Raw genomic sequence first — 7,245 nt, forward strand, 5'->3', positions numbered from 1 at the left:
TAATAAACAATAATAGACAAAATCATAAACATCAGCAGAGGACGGAGATGATTATAGCAGTATCAATTCCAATAAAGATCCGTATTATAATTATGATCATCTCTTTTCACTCTAGAAATGGGTGACCATTTTATACCAACAGCACATAAACAATCTTTATGGCATTTATCCTTACATTAGTGCGAGAAAAATCACAGCTCCTTTAAAGCAACTTCCCTTTCTTTGTGTCCCAGAAATACCCCTTTAAATGACTATGATCTGCACAAGATTTTTTAAACTTAGATTTATTAACTTTAAACCATCTATGTAGTCTCGACGTTCTTTGTCTATAATCATCCTATCCAGATGACAGCAGATTTTACCCTTCTGGGAAAACTATAGATTAATCTTTGTTTTCTTATGTGATCCGTTTTGTCATTCTTATCTCTACTTTGAAATATATATAGAATAAGTGCTCTTCCTTACTCTTATTCTTCGACACACTTAAGGTCCTATCTCTCTCCCATTGTCTGTCTTTCTGTGCTTTGGTTTCGTAATCGTCTTATGTGGATCATCATATGAGCCTCTGGCGGGATATAATTTGTTTTCTTCACATTTCTCGGAAACTGCTATTTAGGCAACACAGGAGAGTATGGCTTACTTTACAGCAATTTTAGTTTAGAGAGGAGAAAGAGTTAGCGATTTCAAATTAGACCTAATGCTTTGTAGAACAAAACCTCAAGGCATTTATTGAGACAAGCCATGTTATTAAGAACTGGGACCAGTTTTGCTTCTGATACATTGACAAACAATTAAAAGTTTATGCAAGTGAAGTTCACGGGAACAAATGGCAGCAGAAAAATATTTTTGTAGTACATTTGAAATTAGTGAAACCTTTCTAGAATAATGTTAAGGTATTTATCAAGGACATTATCTTTTCAAGAACAACAGCCTAATTACAAACAAAAAGTATACCATTATTTCATTTTGTAGGTTTAATTAAACACTTCTTCTTCAAATGATTTACTGTCTATGTGCAAAGTGACCATGATTTACGCTTGGGCAACTGTTCCTTCTCTGTGCTAGGAGACCTTAGTTTCTTAAAGGGATCAGATTTGTTAAGTCCCCGCTCAACGTGTTCTCTTTAATGAACATCCCGTTTTCTGCGGTGCCTTCACGTGCGACCTAGGGTCGGACGGACACAATATTATTATCATTATTATGAATTGTATATTTATTATCTGTTCATTTGACCTTGCACCATGTATATGTAACAGAGTATTTTCATGTCTAAGCAGTCATTGTTAATCATTATGTTTTCTGTATGTACCTGTCCTGTTTTTGTGGAGAAATAGTTTGACCTCAGGTCACATGTAAATTTTTGTACCCCCGGTCTGTGTGTTATACGCAGACGTCCGCACGCCGATTTTTATTTTTTTTATTAAGCTGGCCTTATGCCAGCACGGGCTCTTGCTCATAGAGCAGCCCGTAATTTGTTACTATGGGCTGCTCTATGAGCAAGAGCCCGTGCTGACATAAGGCCAGCTTAATAAAAAAAAAATCAATAAACCAATGTCAACAATCAACAATAGAAAAGCAATTGCAGTTTTTCTCAATCTAGAAAAAGCCTATGAACTAGCCAGCGCAGCCATCATCCTTGCAACCCTGGTGGACAAGAGAGTTAAGGGTAACCTGTTAGCATGGGCCAAAAGATATATGCAAAACAGACAAGCCAGAGTCACCTTCCAAGGTGCAAGCTCAGATTTTCTCAATTTAGAAAATGGAACACCACAGGGAGGAATGCTTAGCCCCTTCCTCTTCAATGTACCGATGGAAAATGTAGCCACAATCACCCTCCCAGAGGGAGTTGAAATTTTCATATATGCAGACGATGTTAAGTGAGCACAGACAGGTACAGATCCTACCAAAATATGCAAAATGCAGTAACACAAATTGAAAACAGCTGTACAGATCTAGGTCTAAAAATCAATACAGCAAAAACCAAAGCAATGGCAATTAAACATGATCTAAACCCAAACAAAATACAGCTCATGGGTGAACCCATTGAATGGGTAGAAAACTTTGTGTACCTGGGAGTAAATAACAAACAACTCTCTCCACGTAAAGAAAAAGAAATACTCAAGCAAAAAATCAAATGCAGGCACAGTGCCATGAGAAGAATCACCTCTCTAAAGCAAGGAGATGCCCTCAGAACTTTCTACATACAGACAATAAGGTCAATTGTTGAGTATGCAGCACCTGTCCTTACTAGCCTCACAAACACAGAACAAAAAAGCTTCGAGGTAATCCAGAACAATGCCCTAAGACTCATCACAGGTGCACCCATGTGGACTAACTTGTGTGTCTTGAGAAACGAGACAAATTCACAATCTCTAACTTATAGAATAGATCAGAGAAACATATCCATACTGCTAAAAACCTTGAAAGGTAACAGGAACTGCCCACTCAAGAGAGAAATCAAGAAAAACATTGAACTTCACAAGGAACTAGACCCCCCTGAGACATATGCTGGCAACCTCCTAGCAGCTTTAAGGAGAGTAGAAATGCAAAATCACGCTGCCACAATCAATGAAGACATGCCAATCACAGAGTACAAAGAACAAGCACCCTGGGAGCCTGAACTGTTCAAAACAAACTTTACAATCCTCCCTGCAAGCAAAGAAGCATGCATTGCTCAACAGCTAAGGCTAGCAGCCCAAGAGGCAATCAGGAAAACTGCAGCCACAAATGAATATTTTACGAATGGATCAGTAGATCTCAGCATCCCGGCAGCAGCAGCTGGGGTCCATTCAACAACCCTCAAAGGATGCTGGAGGCTCTCTGACAATGCCTCCACTCTACAAACTGAACTAATTGCCACCGCAAAAGCTCTGGAAGACTCTCAGCACAGGCAGGGAAACACAACAATTCATACTGACTTGAACGGAGCAATACAGGCTATAACAAAAGAAAAAGCAAAAGAAAACATCAGACTTCTATCAAGCATATGGGCAATTGCAAGCCTCCATCAGAACAGAAACAGGCAAATAACACTAAACTGGATTCCAAGCCATGTAAGAATCCAAGGAAACAAAGAAGCAGATTCTTTAGCAAAAAGTGGGTTACTACACCGCAACATTAGCATCAAAATCACTCCCTCGCTCACACAACTGAAAAACAAGGCAGCAGCACACTGCCAACTGCAGGAAGAAAGCAAAGTTAGAAGAGCTGTTTTCGGTGGCTCAAAAACCGCCAAATGGTATATGGACACCATACACCTAAAACCACACAATATAACCAAAGACACGTCACGGGTCCTAGCAGTCATAATCCATCGGCTAAGGATAGGATACCAATGCACATGGCAAAGAATAGTAGACAACCCCCAACCACGCAAGCACTGTGAAACAATCCCTGAAGAACCCCTGGAACACTACCTTCTTGACTGTACAGAGACAGAACAGTTAAGAACAAGATATGAAGGAAATGAAAGAACAACTACCCAAATAACAAAGCACATAATGGCAAACATTCATGAATTTGCAGGCTTCCTATGCTCCTACCCACCACCGCAGTAACTCTAAAGAATCCTTACCTTTACTCACGCGCTCTCCTTCCCAATTCCTAAAACAGACACAACAGACCTGACCCCTACTTTAAACCAGACAACAAAACAAAAACCATTCCATCTCATCTCTAACTGCTGACTCTTTAGAAATCAGTCTCTCCCCTATCAAAATCACCTTTTATCCACCACAATCAACACCCAACAAATGCACAAAACACACACACACAAAAGAATTAGGACCAGACAAGGAATATGGCTTTAGATCATCATGAGCTAGCATACTAGATACCTGGGCCTACTACTCAAATTCTTCTTTTTCCCCATCTGTTGGCCTCTCCCACTAGCCAACACTCACTGCTATCATACTTTTGTCCACATCTGGTACCTTAGGGTTCAAAGAGGTTGCAACCTTGCCTGTTAAATCTTTCCACTTCAAAATCACTCTCACCAAATCACTTTCATGCATCATAATAAAGTTTTCATCTAACCTACCATCTCACAGACTACTCATCAACACAGAGTTATGGGCTGCTCTAGGAGCAGCAGCCCCTGCTGGCACAAGACCAGCTAAATCTGAAACAACAACAACAACGATCAATAAACCATTACGGGCTGCTCTGGGAGCAAGAGCCCGTGCTGGCACAAGGCCAGCTAAATCTGAAACAACAATAAACCAGCAGTACTTGTCTTCCTGCTCATTATTTCGCACCTCTCTCACAGATTAACTTCTTGACACCTTCATTATATACCTAGTGTGTCAATAGTGGAGTGGAGATCTCCTTACCGAGCGTGTGACCTTGGGCAGTCACTTTGAAATTCCCGATACAGCATAACAATACTATAGTGCGTAGGAAAAGAACTAAAGTGGCACGTTACTCCTCCACCCGCCCGCCCGCCAACCTCTCATTTAATTATTATAAGAATGCATCTCATTTTATTACAGGTAAGTTAGTCATTATTTTGCAATACATTTTGGAGCATTGTTACGAAATCTGTCAAGTAGCAGGAAAAGTATTGCATTATAATTTGTGTATATCTCAATTACTGGAAAACATCTTGTACGAGCCATCGACAGAAAAAGCTGACAGTCATCTCTTTCTATTTAAAGTTTTGGAACAATACAGAGAAATGTTAAAGGAAGGCTACCTTAAGAAAGTAATTTTGAATAATTTGGAATAACATTGTTCTTCAAAAAAAGGACAAAACAGGAAAAATGGCCTCCAAATCAATAGGCTAAGCCTCGCGCTTGCTTGATTTATGACAGGCAGAAGTTCAGTACCAAGCGCTTTCGCGTTTATTAGCATCGTCTGGGCACAAATGAGACACAGATGAAAAGAAAATTACAAAGCAAACTTCTACGCCTTTTCTGTGAATTTTCCGAGCCTCGTTCTATCCTAGATTGTCCTTCTGTTTTTTACCCTTTGACAATTAACAATCTGGCATTCTTGCTCTTTTTGTTTACTTTGTAACCTTCTTTTCATCTATGTCTCATTTGTGCCCAGACAATGCATTAATAAATGTGAAAGTGCATCTGTTTTTTAAGCAAGATTAATGATGTTGCTATTGCAAAACTGAAGTCGCCATTGCACTTATGCTCCACAATAATACGCTGAAAAAATAAGACATAGACAGAGAAACCATATCTGCTGCTAACAAGACATTAAATGACTAGCACAAAAATTATGGGTAAATAAATTTCAGTATGATTTGCCTAGCTGTGAAATGTTATTCTGATTTCTCCTGAAGGATAAGAAGCTATACAACCTACCATCAAAAAGATTATGAACAAAAAAAAAAATCGTAGGGCACGCTAAGTGCTTATTTAATCTATGTTGCCTCTTTTGATTAATTATTGTTTTAGCTTGAAATTAGGATAATAAAATTTAACATATTTTATAGCAGTAGTTAGGTTACCAACAAGTCATGAGAAATTATCTTGGACCCTTCCCACCCTAAAGGATTATCCTTAGTTTTCTGACCATGCCCATACATTAGTCTTTTGAAAGTAAACTTCCCCTGTACTCTGTAAATAAAAAGATTTCAGTTTATTTTTTATTTTACTGAAGCTCCTACTTAAAGTAAATTCTCAGTTATGAAAATGTTACCAAGAGCTTTAAAAAACATAAATTACTAATGGAATTCATACATAACAGAAGCAGTAGAGTATAAGTTGCTGATAAGTTCTTAAGTTTATGGAGTATGCATTAAGCAAGGACATCTTTAGGTGCCAGTCAAAGAAACCAAATAGATCATATTGACATAAATCAAAAGAAAAAAGCAATCTAAGGCGAGGTCAGGAGCTATGGATTACCAAATATTTTAGTGACCTCCATCTTGTCATTAGCACACTGAAGTTTAAATTATAATGATGAACATCAAGAATGATTTGCAGATGAATGTTGAAATACATTCGCAGTTCTAGAAACAATATCATAATTACAAATCAGACATAAACAAAAACAAAAGCGAACAGTAATAAATATTGCAGTTGGTGACTGGCAGGAGTTAGTTAGTTATAAATGATTTGTTGAACCAGACCTCTGAACTCTTTTAAGGTTCTTCTTGGCCTAGCAGGAACTAAGCTGTGGTGGTAGTCTTAAGTTTTTAAATTTTTTATTAAAGCAGTCATTTAAATCTATCAAATATTACTTTCATTTCCAGTTTTCCTTTTTCCCTATTCATTTTCTGCTCGTCATCTTCTCCTGCTCCCATAATTCTTATTTCATCACGAACCTTGGCAAATTTTGTTTAATCTTTAATTCTTGTTTGTTCAAAGTCAGAAGTTATTCCACCAGGGATGATTTTCTAAGTACTGTACACTAGTTAGTAATATACTAATTACCTGGTAAACCTGGGTATCACTGTTAGACTTTTTATGAACCAGATTCTCAAATGTAGGTAAATTCCAACAGGTAAAATATAAGCAGGTTATAACATCAACATATAAGACAAAACTAACATTTAGGCTCAGGAAAAACAATAGTATATAATCAAATGTGTTGTACAAGGAACATGTACAGCCTGAACAATGTGATACAGAAATGCACATGAGAATGAAAAAACAAAGGTAGAATAAAATATGACTAACAGGAAAACGAACTATTGTAAAACCGTAAGAACATGCAGAGAATTTGAGGAAGAACTAACTTATCCCTTAAAAGTTACACTCGCTAATCAACCAAAGCAACACCTTGGATATTTCATGATAAATAAAACAGACAATATCAGTCATGGGTTGGTGTGGAACAACTAATCTTTTTGAATGATGAAAACCCATGGAATTCATAAAAATAAGGTAGTTGCAGTGCTCATCAGCTTCCATTATACTGAGCAATACATCACCTAAAGGTTAGGTGATGGCAATTTGGATCAAAATAAGTTATTTCTCGATTGTAATAGGATTTCATGCCAACACACCCATATGAACTATGAGAGTGGGTCTACAATCATGAATAAATCAATGTTTTTTACATTACTTTAGGCCACATCAGCAAGCATTGTTAGTGAGGCGAATAACTTTTGACAACTGACTTACAATGACCTCTCAAGTCATTGGAGTGAGAGTTGCAAAGTAGTCCAAACAGCTTACCTATAAATACTGAACAATGGAACAATTTTCACCCTGACTCCTTATCTATGAATTACTGCTAGAAAGTTCACTTAAAAGAAACTCCTTCTATCTCTATTCCTCTCTCATA

This window comes from Macrobrachium rosenbergii, chromosome 44, assembly GCF_040412425.1.
Source record: "Macrobrachium rosenbergii isolate ZJJX-2024 chromosome 44, ASM4041242v1, whole genome shotgun sequence".
In the NCBI taxonomy this organism is placed as follows: Eukaryota; Metazoa; Arthropoda; class Malacostraca; order Decapoda; family Palaemonidae; genus Macrobrachium; species Macrobrachium rosenbergii.